The sequence below is a fragment of the Pinus tabuliformis genome, chromosome 7 (genome assembly GCF_031772625.1).
Source record: "Pinus tabuliformis cultivar Carrire ecotype Pingquan chromosome 7, CPIR1, whole genome shotgun sequence".
NCBI lineage: Eukaryota > Viridiplantae > Streptophyta > Pinopsida > Pinales > Pinaceae > Pinus > Pinus tabuliformis.
The window spans coordinates 1,799,695,874-1,799,712,485 of record NC_142293.1 but is presented as its reverse complement, the minus strand read 5'-3'; the positions used below and the strand labels follow the sequence as shown (position 1 = coordinate 1,799,712,485).

At 33.5% G+C, this 16,612-nt stretch overlaps 1 pseudogene; it reads left to right on the top strand.

The window, feature by feature from the left end:
- Positions 1 to 14,695: 14,695 nt before the first annotated feature.
- Positions 14,696 to 15,283, top strand: LOC149255545 (DNA sliding clamp PCNA-like; annotated as a pseudogene).
- Positions 15,284 to 16,612: the final 1,329 nt, after the last annotated feature.

Here is a 16,612-nt window from a genome sequence, read left to right as displayed (position 1 = left end):
ACTTATTATTATTATTATTATTATTATTATATATAATATTATTATTATTATTATATATATTATTATTTATTATTATTATTATTGTTATTTTTAATTTAATTTTTTTTTTTTTTTTAAATAGTTGTTCGTAACTAATTTTTATATATATTATTATTATTTTATTATATACTAATTTTATTTATCTATTAAGGAAGATATGTTATTATTGTAGAGCTGAGGCTTCTGTGATCCATAACAAGTTTGCGAGAGATTTTTCGGCGAAAATCACATGAGAAACCATTTGTCGACGCGTTTCGAACCAACTAGTGTGGTTCATCATTAGGACAAGTTGAAGAAACAGATCCAGTCTAGCATGTTAAATAGTCTAAGCAGAGACTCCAACGGCTACAAAAGATTAACGGCTAATTCTTGACTCTAGGACCCAATTTTATTATTTTTCGTCACTAATTTTTATATATTGTTAGTATTGGTAATTTATCTATTTATTAACGGATATATATCATTATTAGTATTTATTTTATTATTATTATTATTATTATTAATTTTTTTTTTTCATAACTAATTTATATATATTATTATTATTATTATTATTTTTATATAGATTTTTATCTATTTATTTATTTATCTAGCTAATATATATTATTATTATTTATTTATTTGCTGATTTGTATTATTATTTTATTTAATTACATTTACCTTGTTTATAAATAAGTTAGGTCTTCAATTTAACTAATTCTCATTTAATTAAAAAAAAATTAATTATTAAATTATACATTTTAACTAATTATTAAAGTAAACCCCTTCTTAAATTATTTCATTTATATAATTATATATTTATATATAGGTATGGTCATTGCTATCTTCCTTGAAATAATCAATTTGACTTTTTGACTGTCCCTAAGTCAAAGCTAGCCGTTATTCTAAATAGTTGTTGGAGGCCCTGCTCATACTATTTAACACGCAAAGCTGGATCTGTTTCTTCAACTTGTCCTAACGATGAGCCACACTTGCTGGCTCGAAACGCGTCGACAAAAGTCTTTCATTATGTGAATTACGTCGAAGCTCTTCTTATAACTATAAGGAATAATTCTTCAATACGAAGTCTTCCCGTTTGAATCCTTGACCTCTTCACACCTATGAATCGAGCTCGGAGCCACAAAATGTACAAGATGAATTTCGAACGAGAATTCCTACTATAAAACATATTTCAGATGAGGTAATATTCCAAATTCGACGATAAAAAATTTTAATTTTTTAATTTTAGCCACTTTTATGTTGGAAAGGTAGAGTACAAAAAACACAAATTTCACACACAAAACACACGAGTTTTGGCTCTTTTATTGATCACACAAAAAATTTATGATTACAATGAACCCAGTGAAGGGTATTTAACCTTTTCCAACTAACGAATTTCTTAAAATAACTTGATATGAAACCACACACTAAGTTCGTCTATCACTTAACTCGACTTGACTCAACACTCAATTAACTCTATTTTTAGATAAATCTCCATGCGGGAGTTAATTAGCTATTTTAACACTCCCCCTTAATTACGAACACTAAACTAAGACATGACTCATGAAAACTCAAACATGTCTGCTAGTATGTGTCTTATCCAGGCTTACAACACCCAATTTTCTTCTATGAAACTCAAACACATATTTTTCTAATGACTTAGTAAATATATTAGCCAATTGATCACTAGATTTACAAGGCTTCAAGTGAACTTCTCCATTATTCACAAGTTCTCTAATGAAGTGATATCTAGTATCAATTTGCTTTCTCTTTTGATGAAACACACTATTCTTAGATAGTGAAATCGTTGAGGTGTTGTCACAATATATTGTTGTTGATCCTTGTTATTTCTGCTTGATTCCATCAAATACTCTTCTTAACCACACTTCTTGGCATGTTGTTGATGTTGCTGCTACATATTCTATTTCTGCTGACGAAAGTTTCATAATAGGCTACTTCTTATATGCCCATGAAATAACACTTGAACCAAGATGGAACACATAACCAGAAGTGCTCTTCCTATCATCCAAACTACCCACAAAATCACTGTCTATGTACCCAATCAAATCCTTCTTATCTACGCTTGCATAAACTATGCCACAATATCTAGTTCATGCTATGTATCTCAGAATTCTTTTTCCTGCACTCCAATGTGTGCCTTTTGGAGTCTCCATAAACCTTGAAATCAAACTCACTCCTTACATGATATTTGGTCTTGTAGTTGTGAGATACATGAGGTTTCCAACCAATCTTTTGAATAGAGTTGGATTAACATCTAATCCTTCATCATCCTTGCTTAACTTTGTACTTGTTGCAACTGGTGTAGGGACAAGTTTACAATTCTCCATCGTACGTCTTTTCAGCAAATCTCTAGCATATTTATTTTGACAGATAAAAATTCCTTTTTTAGATTGCTAAACTTCTATGCCAAGAAAATATTTCATGAGACCAAGATCTATCATCTCAAATTATTTCATCATGGCTTCTTTAAATTCATCCAATTCAAAGTCACTTGTATAAATCATGTCATCAACATATAAGCAAACAATCAAAATTTTTCCATGCTCATTTACCTTTGTGTACAAGGTAGGCTAATGTTTCTTTTGCAAAATCCATTTTTGATCATGTAGCTATCAATTATGTTATAGCAAGCTCTAGGGGCTTTCTTGAGTCCATAAAGCGCTTTCTTCAAGCTGTAAACTTTATCTTCTTTACCTTCAACTTCATAACATGGAGGTTGCTGCACATAAATTTCTTCTTCTAGAATTCCATTCAAGAAGGTTGATTTCACATCCATATGATATACTTTCCATTTGTTCTGAGCTGTTGTGGCTAGAACTTCTCTTACAATATCCAATCTAGCTATTGGAGCAAACATTTCTCCAAAGTTTATTCCCAGTTGCTACGAGAACCCTTTTTCTACAAGTCTTGCTTTACATATGTCAATTTCACCTTTGCCATTCAACTTTTTCTTGTACACCCATTCTACACCAACGAGATTGTTAGCCTTTGTAAAATCAACCAAATCCCATGTATTATTCTTTTCAATAGATTCAATTTGTTCATCCATGGCTTGCACCCAATTTTCATCTCTAATATCTTTTTCAAACGAAGAAGGTTGGAACGAAAACCATGCAAGTGATAGAAGTGTTACACTGATTATTGTCTCATGCGATAGAAGTGATCCCATCAACTCATCAATTGTCAGTGATGTCAAATCCTTGGATTCTTCTATGGCTTCTACCACAACATCAAATTTGGTAGACAAAGATCTGAATACATTCTCAACCATTGTTTGATCTTTAATTTCATCACCATAAATTTTTAACTGATTTAGGACAGTCATGACCCGGTTCATGAAAGAATCGATGTCCTTTGTCTCCTTTCATCTACAGAATTTCAAAATATCTTTTAGTATTCTGCAACTTAACAGTACTGACTTTGGCCATACCTTTATGGCTTGTTTCCAAGGTATCCCATGCTTCCTTTGTTGAATACATCATCATAATTTTTGGGAACAGTGCTTGGTCCACTCCTTGCTGGATAAGCTACAACGCTTGTGCGTTCTTCTTTTTTTCTTTCTTCCATAAATCCCTCTCTGCATTAATGGGAGTTCATTCTTCTACTTCATCCTTACTTTTGAAAATCCAAACTGGACATAATCCCTGACATCATGAAACTGCAATGTGGTTGCCATTTTAATGGCCCACACATCATAATCCTTCCCTGTAAACGGTGGGAACTTGGGTTGGGAACTTGAGAGAGCCATCTTTTTAAAAAAAAATCTCTTATAAAACCATAAATTTATTCTTTGCTAAGCTCCTTTAAAAAAAAACCTTTCAATAATACCCAAAGTTTTTATTTTATATAAAAAAACTTTGATTAATTTTTTTAATATAAGAATAAACTTTATATATAGCAATAATAATATTTTAAAAAGGCCCAGTCAATTTTTTTTTTATGAAACTTTGAGCGTTCTACCCACGTGAGTTTTTGAAATCATGTAATAAAAAAAAGTGATACACAACACCTTTGACCTTAAGCAACACCAACGCACTCCTTTGATAACCCGCCTGACTTTTTCTTTTAGCGTTTAAAAGAAAATGAGTCGTATTTTCCACGGTCAACACAACGCTTCTTTCGATGGACTGGAGATGTGTTGCATTACAAAAAATGAACGAATCATAAGTTTTTCGTAGTCAATGTAGGTTAAGAGAGAGGGAGAGGAGTGTTGATCCAAAAAACTTTAATTATTGAATGATTTTTCTGCTCACTAATTATTCGACAATTTTGCAAACTGAAAAAATCACCAATCTTTTTCACTTGCCCCTCTTCTTGGTTGGCTCTGCTAGCTCCACAGATATTGTGATCCTTCCTTAACTATGATACCAATTCGTTGGAAAGGAAGAGGAGCCAAAACACAAATTTCACACACAAAACACACAAGTTGTGGCTCTTCTATTGATCACACAAAAACTTGATGATTACAATGAACCCGATGAAGGGTATTTAACCTTTTCCAACTAGCAACTTGCCTAAAATAACTTGACATGCAACCACACACTAAGTTTGTCTATCATTTAACTCGACTTGAATCAACGCTCAATTAGCTGACTCTCTAATTTTAGATAAATCTCCATGTGGGAGTTAATTAGCTATTTTAACATTCTACTTTTATTTTAATGTGACTCTAACTGATAATCCTAACAATTTATCGACATTTTTATCAAATGTGTAAAGGACATAACCATTTTTTTTCACATGAAGAAATCATCCTTGGAGTAGCTCTGCCCAAGATTGGACCACAAGACATGCCCAAGATTGTACCACAAGAAATGTAGAGATAAAACATCCCATCTAATTGTTGGACCACATCACTAAGACATCACTTTTAGATATTAACCTTGGTAATTTGAACCGAACCTTAGTAATCAATGGAACTCCTCTGCAAACTCAACTACTTAAATGTAGAAATGGGAGGTTCCACTCAAGCTAAAATTATTCACATGGATGACTATTCACAACTAAATCCTTACTTGGGAAAACTAGTTGAATAGGGGCTTTCAGGTTTTGCAGAGATGCCCACTTTGTGCACTGGATTTAGAAGATTCTATACATTTTCTTTTAAATTGCCTCTTTGCAGTTGTTATATGGGAGGAAGTTTCAAGGCTACTGAAGGTTAATGTTTAGGTGGGCCACTCGTCAATCCTTTCTTGTCGGATTTCCTAGACAATAAGACAGAAAGATTTTAGAGTTGTGCCACTCTATATTCTTTGGTGGATTTGGCACTTCACGGGATGGTAGTATTTTCAAAGACAAACCTCCATATGTTAAGATATCCAACCTCATGGTTGTTGCATACTTTCAAGAGATAGGTCCCTGGTATCTCAAGATACACTCCCGCTCTATATTCTATGTTGACTTGGGGGATTCATTCCCTATTAGGTATTTCAATGGGGCCTCTTCCAGAGGACAATGTGGGTGTGGAGTCCTCTTTAGGATAAAACCATTTCCACTATAAAGGGAGATAAACTAGATATTGCACCAGATGTTTCAAAGGAAACACCGTAAGGTATAAATTGGAAAAGGATCGTGACATATAAAAGATAATTTAAGATAAAAATTAGTAAACAAAATGTTATTAAAATCTAGAAGATACAAAGAAATCAATTACTAGGTTCTTCCTATTCCAAATGAATCAATTTCTATTTATTTTTTTGTTTTATAGCATTAGCCATAGTCACATGAATTTTTAGTTGTAATTTTTAATTCTCAGGCATTCGTCACTATGTTTATAGTTTACTACTGAGTATAACCAATCTATTTCAGCATGGATTGAATTTAGTAAAAACAACTCTAACTAGAATTTCATGTGTAGGTGGTATCAACAGAGGCTCGTGCAATGTATAAGACAGGATTAGCAAGATTGACATATTGGAGCCCTAATGTGAATACATTTTGTGATCCTAGATGGGGACGAGGTCAAGAGACACCATGAGAGGATCCTTTACTTGTTAGTCAATATGTCGTGAACTATGTGAGGGGGATTACAATTAACAGATAGTCTAGATCCTAACAACTTAAAGGTTGTTTCATGCTACAAACATTACACTGCATATGATTTGGATAACTGGAATGGTGTTGATAGCTTCCATTTTGATGCCTAGGTATATTAGTTGATTATATAGACCATGTTAGGATACCAATTCAAAATTCATATATCCATATGTTATATAATTTATGCTCCTGGGGTTGATTTTGATCTCAAATATGGAATGAAAAAATTAGGTTACACAATAGGACCTAGAGAACACTTAGTGTTTGATGTAAGTGGAAATATGTAGGAGTTTTAGTTCCACTCTAATTGAAAAAATGGTTTGGTGGTTCTTTTAAACAAAAAGAAAGTACCGTTAGTATTGGTTTATTATTGAAAAACCAATGTTCTTGATATTTGTGATATAATGCATCTTTATGAAGTCATTAGACAACAAATTTGTGATGAAATATGTTTGCCCCAAATGTAAGGCAACATGCTTGTTTTTTTCCTTTGTCAATAAATGAAGAAAAAAAATCATCATGGGCAATCCCCTTTCTCTGATTCTTTTCAATTATTTTTGAAGTAATATTGGATGAAATCAAATTGCTGTACTTAGTAGTACCTTTATCTCTAGAGTTTTATAAGATTGGATCCATCCTTTTTCTATGATTTTTCTCAATCATTTTTTTAAAGATAATAGTGAATGAAATCCTTGATTAGTGTACCGTTTAACAATACCTTTAATGTTGGAGTTTTATAATCTTGATTTGATCTATCTTTAATAAATGGGAATTGTCATCTAATTTTTACAAAGAGAGGAATACTAAGCCTCAAAATCTACAAGATTAGGACCAAGGTACATGGGATAACTAATGGAAATTGACAACATACAATGGGAACTATGTTGCACATACTTGCTGAAAAGAATAAAAGATGAAGAGACAAAAATTGCACCCACCGTCTTCATCCCCTACATCCACATCATGGCTTTCATTGTGACAATAAGATGTACAAGATTGAAGGTGCCAAAAGAAATGCATGGTTGTGATGTTACCTTGTGAATAAAAACTCGTTCAATTTCTTCTCTTTCATTTCCTTCTTGTTAACAACTGTTTGTAAGTATGAAAAAGAAAGGGTTGCAGCATGTGATGTATTCTCTCTCTCGCATGAAGCAAAGAAGGCACTCGTTCCTATGATGGAGAGACAAATCATGTTGGTTGAGTGCAAATTCAAGGATTGAAGGTGCAATGGAACATCAAATTTCACACAAAGGATAGAAAAGAGACTTGGAATTGTAACATGGTAATAAGAACATGAACATAAGAAATGAACACAATAACAATAACCAAGAACATTGTTACAGATTGATTACCTTCTTTCCCAAGTCTGTATGTAAGGGGTTCAAACATGTATGCAGCCTTGATGGGTATTTTGGTGAACTTTGGACTGAATGAGTTGTAGATGCAAATATTACAAGAAAAAATTGTATTTGCAATGATAAATTTCAATGGTTGGAAGAAATTGTATTTGCAAAGGAAAACCTGGGCAATATTTCTGGTGTGTATCCTAAGATCCTAAGATCCAACACCTGTGGGCGTAATTTTTAAAAACTAAAAACTAATGTTCATTTCCACAGACATGAATATGCCTTGTTACTGCAAGTAAATATTTATCTTAAACATTGATGAAATCCCTCAAAACCATCCAAATGCACTTTAGAACAAGTTTGAGTCTCATAACTTTCGTAACCCTGAACAATAGGTATATGCCTCTTGGTATTGAACCTTGCTTTAATCAACCTCTTTGCAAATCTATAAGAAAAATTTGGTTGTGTCCCTATGGAAATGGAGTATTGTCCCATTGGCACAATTTAGAACACCTCAATCGAAAATTAATGATTTCTTTGTCTTAATCCAATTATGCACCATGTGTGAATCCACTTGGAACACACAAATACTCAACACTTATCTCTCTCTCACACACACATAACTTAAAAAATATATATATTGGCACATACACACTAAAACTTGAATAATTTTACTATTTGGACAACATAATATCTAAATGTACATTCAAAATAAAGGTGGATTTCATGGAATTCTATGCCCTTCATTCCAAGTTTTAGAATTACAACACTATACCCACCCATTCAATTCAACCACGTCTGCCTATATCTCCTAGAGAGAAATGTTTAGTTCAATCTCTCACACACATTTGTACACTTAGCAGAATTCCATCTAATACATAGGTACAAAACATTAGATATGTTTTTTTTAACTATCATGCCCACATTTTCCACAATGATGACTTCTTAAACTCTTCCACTACTGCAATGCTAAATATTATGAATCGTGAAAAAATTATAGGTTTAACTCTTTATAACAAAAAATTACTTGGAAAACATTTCAAGCTGAAGTATGAGATTTCAAAACAAACTTACCATAAACAAAAGGTCACAAATGACAGATAAGAAGAATACAAGAAAAATGGTGGAAGCGAGATGTGGCAAGTCAATAATATGATCTACAAATTTTCCTAATTAAGAAGGCACTTACAGTTAGTGGCCATCCCTTTAAAGGCAATGTATTTTGTCCTTGATTGACACTTAACAATTGCAAAAGTGTGGAGTATTAAATAATATCTTTAACTAAAAAAATAACAATTAATACTTCACCGATATCAACATTATAAATTGCACATATAACTAGTCCCTAACTAAAGATAAATTACCAAACTTGGGCTCAACAAACTTGGATTTGCAATTCCAGCCCCAAGGACTCCAAACATTGAAGGGTAAGATGCAGTTGATCTTTGATTCAGAACTGCACTCATGTCACTCTTGTTATCCTGTAACATCATATACCTTGTTGAAGTTAAAATTTTTTCTACAGAACCAATGTTTTACAAAATAAATAACATAAGTAAATGCAATTGAGACACCTTGATCAACTGCAACATCACATGAAGTTGTCAATTAAGAACTTGTACCTAATTCAAAGTCATTGAAATGTTTCAAGATGTATTGTGTAAAACTTGCCTGTATGTAAAATATGGCATCATGAGAGAACAACTGATTTCAAGAAATCAGATTAGAGTAGCCACTTCAATAAAGTTGTTTAACATAGCCTTTTCATCAAAAATAGATATTCCTAGATGTGTCTTCCTGCTTCCCTGACTAGCCATTTGTGACCCCTTTCCAAGGAAGAGGAGCAACAAAATTAATGATGTACTCAAAACAATTTCTTCCCAAAAGGCTTTGTCATTGTATTTTTAGAAGTGATATTTCACACAACCTCCCATTCAAAGCAAGATTAAGTATATCTATTTTATATATTTTCTCTTCTACCATTACTTTTCATGTTACAAGGAAATAAATCATCTTCGCTTCAAAGATTATATGAAACCATAAAAAAAAGTTGGCTCAATAGTATCAGGTACTAGTCTTCATTATTGAAAGAAATATAGATGATTTCTATACATCTTCATCATTTTGTTTTGTCAAGTGATCTATGTTTTATCCAGGCTTGCCCTGTGGCTTGAGAAACCGCGACCCATGGGCATCTAATCCATCAAAATCACCCGGGGATCGCACCGAGCCTAGGCCACAACATCTCTAAGTTTAATGGATTTTAGTGTGTCTCCTCCCCCTGAAACAAGTGCAACAACCTCCATGAGGTTTGATCCTGGGTCACCTTACTAACGAGGCCCATCCTCAACCAGTTGTGTTAGTGGGACTTGACGCTATACATCTTCATGTTAAATAGCAAAGACGTTTCTCTATAATCCATTTATAATTTGGTTATTGCATTTCCAAGTGCAGCTTGTCTTAAGTGTTTGGTACGTTATGGGATGGATGAATATGTTTATTTACTCCTATTCTCCTTTATTGTACAACTGGAAAATTCCACACATTGACCATAAGGCTAGAAGCATCATGTCAATGATCCTTTTAATAAGCGGTCTTGTGGAATTGTGTCAATATTTCAAAATTATAAATTTGGAAGTTGTTGCAAAGGAAACGCAATAAGGCGAGAGTGTAGAAAAGAGTAACATAAAAGAAAGAAGTAAAAATTTTGTGCAATTTTGTTTCTAATTGGCATTTGTCTGAGAAAAATTTCAAAAAACGTTTTTTTTCCCATCAAACAAATAGAAACAATCAAATTTTCTAGTGAGAATAACTTTTAAATGTAAGAACTCCCTTTCCTGGTGATAGTACATTTTGGTTTTGAAAGGAAATTATTTTCCTGATCTTTTAAATAACAGATTCCTCTCCAACATACCCTTTAGAAAGACCCTTTTTATTCAACTAATTGAAACAAGTTTCTTTTGTCTAGTGCTATTTGAGTTATTGAACTTAAGGCACATGTAAAGAGACTGCTAGACAAAAATGAGCAGAGTGACTAAATGTCAAATGGAAATCACATTGACGAATCTCTTCAGTTTTTCTTACATGGGCCTTCTTCAGCTGATGAGGTAGTAGGAAATTTCTCGGCTCCAACTCCTCTAGAATAAGGGGACAAGAAGTATGTTTAGTGAACTTCTAGACGCCTAATCAAAATATCCATATTGGTGATTATTGTGGAGCAACTTCTTTGTTATTAATTGCATATAAGTTGCGTTTTTCACAATGGATGAGAAATTTGGGCCAAAGTACTCAGGACCTCTATATGTGGAAATCTGCATGCTTGGTTTTTTGCTACATGAATGATGCACTTGGTTTTTATGACTAGGTTGGGAAGAATTCACCCTTCCAGGAAATGACTTCCTTTTATCGCATTCCCAAAGTTGAATTCCTCCAATACTACTCGTCGAACTCTGACTATGCCTTCCCACTGGAATGTTTTTCTTCCTATAACACTCTCTCAGGCTATAATTTTGGATTTTTATTGTTTTTGTTGAATACATTGTCTCTATATCACTTTTGTCTGTCTCTTTTTGGGTGTTTGCTTCAATCAGTGAGCTAATGTGGCTCATCTGGATTCCAAAATCCTCCACTGACCTGTTGTCTGAAGAGTCTTATTTTGTTTTTTATTCTGCTACTTGATCCTCTTTAGCCTTATCATCATCATCTTCTTCTAAAGAATCAACTCTTCTTGATAAGTCCCCTTTGGCTTGATTTTCTTCTTCCATATGATTTAGATCTAAATGAATGAAACTTGAGATAGGCTTCTTGAGATTTTCTAAATTCCATGATTTTTCATTGCACTTCTCATGTTTATCAGGGAAACTAGATTCTACACATTCAACATTATGCCTTTTTAGGGCCGTTGTCAAGTTGGCAACTTTTCTTCACCATGCCTCCTTTCTTCTGTACATTCAGCATTATGCCTTTTCAGGTCTTGTTTCCAGGTTGGCAGCTTTTCTTCACCATGTCTCCTTTCTTTTGTATGCTTGACTTTGATACAAAAAATTGGCATTAGCTCCTTTAACAGTAAATAATTAATCATTTTTCCCCTATTTATCTCACGTTGACTAGAAAAAATAGATTTGAAGAACCAAAATTTTTAAAATCTTAACTAAAAGCATGATATACAATTCAATTTGTAGCTTTGGTTGTTCATAACATTTCTTCAATTGTGGCTTGGTGACATATCTCTTACATGTATGCAGAGATATTTTTCAAGGTTGCAAAGAGCATTTGCCCACATTACAAAGGCTTCTATTCTATGGAGCATGCCTACATCAAATATGATTAAACTTGAGATCGTGGATGTGCATTGTGTAGAGATTACTTTTTTCTTCCCTTCATTAGTTAATGTCTTTGGCTAATATAGTGTCCTCCTACATTGCCATATTTCATGCTTGTAAAATAGTCACCACATAAGTCTTAGTAAATAAATGTTCAATGATCGGTGACATTTTTTGCAAGCACTTTTGTTATCTATTTATTTTTACATCAATTTTTTAGTATAAATATTTTGCGTTAGCTTTACATTATATATAATGAATACATAATTGCTAGTAATCACAGGGAGGGCGAGTTAATCCTTTAAGAGACTCTTTGAATATTAAAAAAAACCCAGTAAAAGATTCATCATATGAAGCTAAAAGATTAAAGAAAAACAATTGTACATTTATATAAAAATCGTTTATCAGTGATGCAATTTCAATCTTTAACACTAATCTAAATTACAATCAAATGCGTTGGAATTTATCTAGTTCATTGCCCCACAATATTTTGAGTCTCGCTCTGCTTAATCACTACTACTACTACCTTCACTACCTGTGTCTCTATAATCACCATCACTTGCATCACTCTCCTCACCATGGCACTTGGAATAAAAAGCAGAGCATGCTCAGGACTCAGCTGAGCTAGCGTGAATCACGTGTCCAAATGTTGATAAAGATTTTAATAATATTGCTCCAATGAAAGACATGCATTAACACTGAATTGTGATAGGAAAAATCTTGTATCAGATATGACACTACTGAAATAGAGAGCCACCTAAACATGTCATATTTTCATGGTCCAGAGAAGCATTAGAGCAGAATCGTTTGCAAATATAGATTTCACCAAAAAAATTGTTAAACAATAAGAGCTAAATTATTAAACAAGAGGAGCTACAGTGTATATTATGCCTTATTTACCATATTATTTTTATTATTATACAAAAGCATTCAGTTGTGGTCAAATTTACAAAATACTAGGGAACCTTCCTTCGACATGACTAGCTATTAGAATAAATGGTGAATTGGTTAATCTTCTTAGTTCCGATACTAGGTCCAGAAGGGTGAGTGTAAATCTGAAAGGAAGAAAGAGATGGTACACAATATTGCATAATAGTGTCACTTCCATTCAACACTATCGGTACTCCAGCACCATATGCACTCCACTCATTGAACAACTCGCACATATCACAAAGACTGAAGAAGGGCATGGATTTTGTTGCAGAATCCCTCCACCCTTTCATGAATGTCTGTGAAACAAAGAATTATTCCTAATAATTAATGAAGAACCAATGACAGAACATAAGCTAGAAAACATTTTGTTGTTAAAAATATACTGTTCATAACATAAGATATCAAACTCCTCAAATGTACATCTAGCTACAAGCCAAACATTTGCCTATCCAGCTTGTATTATTAAAAAATATCTAATGACATAAATGTGTGATTCTTGTCTCTGTAGTTTACAAAATTGATATAGTTATGAAAAAACAACCATTAGAATGAAGATCATTATCGATGCATCCCAATTAAATACACCGACTATCTAAGCAGTTGTAATAATCCTTTCCATGAAAGTAAACAAAACAAATACAGTCAACAGTTCCCTTCACAATATCTATTTCCCAAAAAATCTCACAAATCCTGGTATTAACACTTTACGAATCTAGATATTGGAATGCTAAATAGGAAAATCCTGAGAGGCATGGATAGACCTTCAAGTGGTATTGTCCTCGTCTACATTACACCCATTAAGAAACAAAGGACCATCATTATGTACAAAAATTCACTAAACAATCACATTACCCCTCTATTATCACAGTCCTTACCAGTGTAATGGAATCACATGCTCAACTTATACTCATGCAATAGTTCGTAGTTGTAAGAATGGTACTGAATGTATTACATCCATTAGGAAGCACAACATTATTATAAATGGCAGAAATTTAATAAATGATTGCATGCCCCTTTCTATCTTTACAGTCCTTACCTAGTGCAGTAGAACATAATACTGAACATTCAGTTATGCAATAGTTGGTATCCATTAAAATGGTACTGATGAAACATGTATGACATTAATGGTTAAAACAATCATTGTCAATACTTATCCTTCAATGTTATGTATACTAATCCTTTCCAACAACGTTTCCAGTTTCAATTTCATATAAGTCTTTCGAAAAGCCTTCCACACAGTTCAAACTCAAGCTAAACATGACATGAAAACAGAAGATTATCCTAGCCCTTCAATGAGAAAAAATCTCATCAAACTAACAAAATTATAAAATAAATTCACTTTCATAAATAAAAATATCCAAAATCTAAGGCCACTTATGGTTTTAGGTAAATCCCTTTAGAGCATATTAGCCTTAAGGACATCACAAGAGACTGATATTGCAGTTTAGAACAAAAGTATGCACAAATTGGAGTGTCTCAAAATTCCTTTCCACCTAATCAATAAAGTGAAGCTACATGGAAAAACAATGGATTTCCATCCTTTAAATTTTTGCAAAATGTACATGCCACTACTTTGGCAAAGCCTACCAAATATATCAACTAGAAAATCATGTTGCACCATCAAATTCTATAGACTCTAAAAATTCTATAGCAGGTGTAGACCATCCACTTCAATGTGCAAAAATACTCTCACAAAATTGCCACTTACAAACATTAATTGACATTTTAGGCACCAAAAAATAACAGCAGACAACCAAGATCATAGGACTTGATGTCCTTCCACCTATCCACAAACACAGACGAGTTGGCATTTGTCTTTGGTAGATGCCTTGGTCACATATAGTGTAATGTTATCATTTTGGCAGGAAAATAGAGCAGAGTTCCCACCATTTCAGTCTACAAACACACATCCACACTTGCTCGCAAGCCATCTTTCTTCTCTCAGAATGAATTACATCTTCTCTCAAGCTCTGTCACAAGGGATGGAGTCCTCTTCTCTTAGATTTTGTGTTCACTGTAACAATGTCAGAACTAAGGCTTGTGTAGGGGAGTCTTCTGAAGAAGGTGTTGGAGTCCATAAAGGACCTTGTCATCGATGCTAACTTTGATTGCTCAACCACGTGCTTTTCCCTGTATGCCATGGACTTGAGCCATGTTGCGCTTGTTTCCCTGTTGTTCAGACCTGACTGCTTCGAGCACTATCATTGTGACCGAAACATGTCCATGGGGATGAACCTCAATCCAAGATGCTCAAGTGCACCGGCAACGATGACATCATCACTATCAAGGCTGACGATGAGGGTGACAATGTTACCTTCATTTTCGAAAGCCCTAGTAAGTTGAAGTGACCTAAATATACCTAGTGTGTCAATTTTTTTTCAATCATTAAATCTTTCATTTTCCTTTTAAGTTTTATAATTGATGGATTTTGTCTTTTTGTGGGTTCAGACTAGGAAAAGATTTCGAATTTCGAAATGAAGTTTAATGGGCAATGACAACAAGCATCTGGGCATTCCAGAGTCAAAGTAGCATGCCATTGTGAGGATGCCATCTCAAGAATTTGCTCACATCTGCAAGGATCTCAGCTCCATTAGGGACACTGGTGAGTAGCAATCATGCTACTGAGCTTTTGAACAAAAAGCTCTCCTTTTTCTTGGCCCGGGATTTGAACCTAGTCTAACTAATGTCGGTTGGAGTGAATCCATTGTTTCTGCTGAGGCATAACCCAACCAAGGTAATGCTAGAAGTTGCAGTAATCCCTGAACCAATGAAAACTCAATCTTACATTACACAAAGATAAACATACGAATAGTAATTAGTTACCATGAGAGTATTCCATGGAAAAGTGGTGAGTAGAGTCTGGAAGAGTGGTGTGGCTTTGAGTTCTTCAACTACCCATGGATCGTTGTCACAGTCTATTGAAGAGCAGTGTGGCTTTGAGTTCTTCAACTACCCAAGGATCGTTGTCATAGTCTATTGAGATCCAAAATTTTATATGTCTACCATTTCTCTGAACTCGAAATATGCAATTTTGGCAATTAACATAACCCTAACTAACTAAAACTCACCATAACCAACTAAAAGTTGTATTAGACGTCTAATAATGTTTCAATGTCTAACACAAAATCAACAGTCCCAAATCGTATACAGTGACAACAGGGTGAGTTGTTTTCAAAGAAAAACACCTTATGACATAAATACGTAACACCAAACAACTTCAACATTTTAAAAACAAATGTGAATTTTGAAACAAATCAACTATCCATAAATATATGGATGTGAGATAGCATTTTTAATTTTTCCTTATTAAATATAAACAATATTCATTTTGATCTTTTCCGAAGAATATTTTGAATATTTGTAATAATATTTTTTAATCATTTCTCAAAATTTGATTTACTAAAAATATTTGATTATTTTGTAAAACTGTTATTTTAATAAACAAAAAGTTTTAGAATTCCAACCATACTTCATACAATATGATATTAATATTATTGATAATTTCATGTTCTTAATATTATTTAATGGCGCTGGTTGTTTACATCGTTCACTATAATTTTATCTTTTTAACCCTACGAAAAATATATTTATGGTTTTTTATTTTATTTAATTGCGGTTATTTAATTTTTTGGGTTTTTTTAAGGGTTATGATACGACGGCTGGGCGGTTGGCTTTCGCCCCCAGCCGTGTTCGAATCCTGCGGCGGCGTTCTCTGTGGCTTCTTCGTTGGGCGAATTGTAACGGCTATGCCGTAATCTGCTGGCTGCGGCCGTAAATTCTGCTGGCTTCGGCCGTAAATTCTGCTGGCTTCGGCCGTATTGATGTAAAATATCTGTAGGCTTCGGCCATATGAGAATTTCTCTCTGAAAAAAAAACGTTATCGTGTTTGTTGACATTCCGAGCATCGTGTTTTCAGAAATTAATAAAATTATAATATTA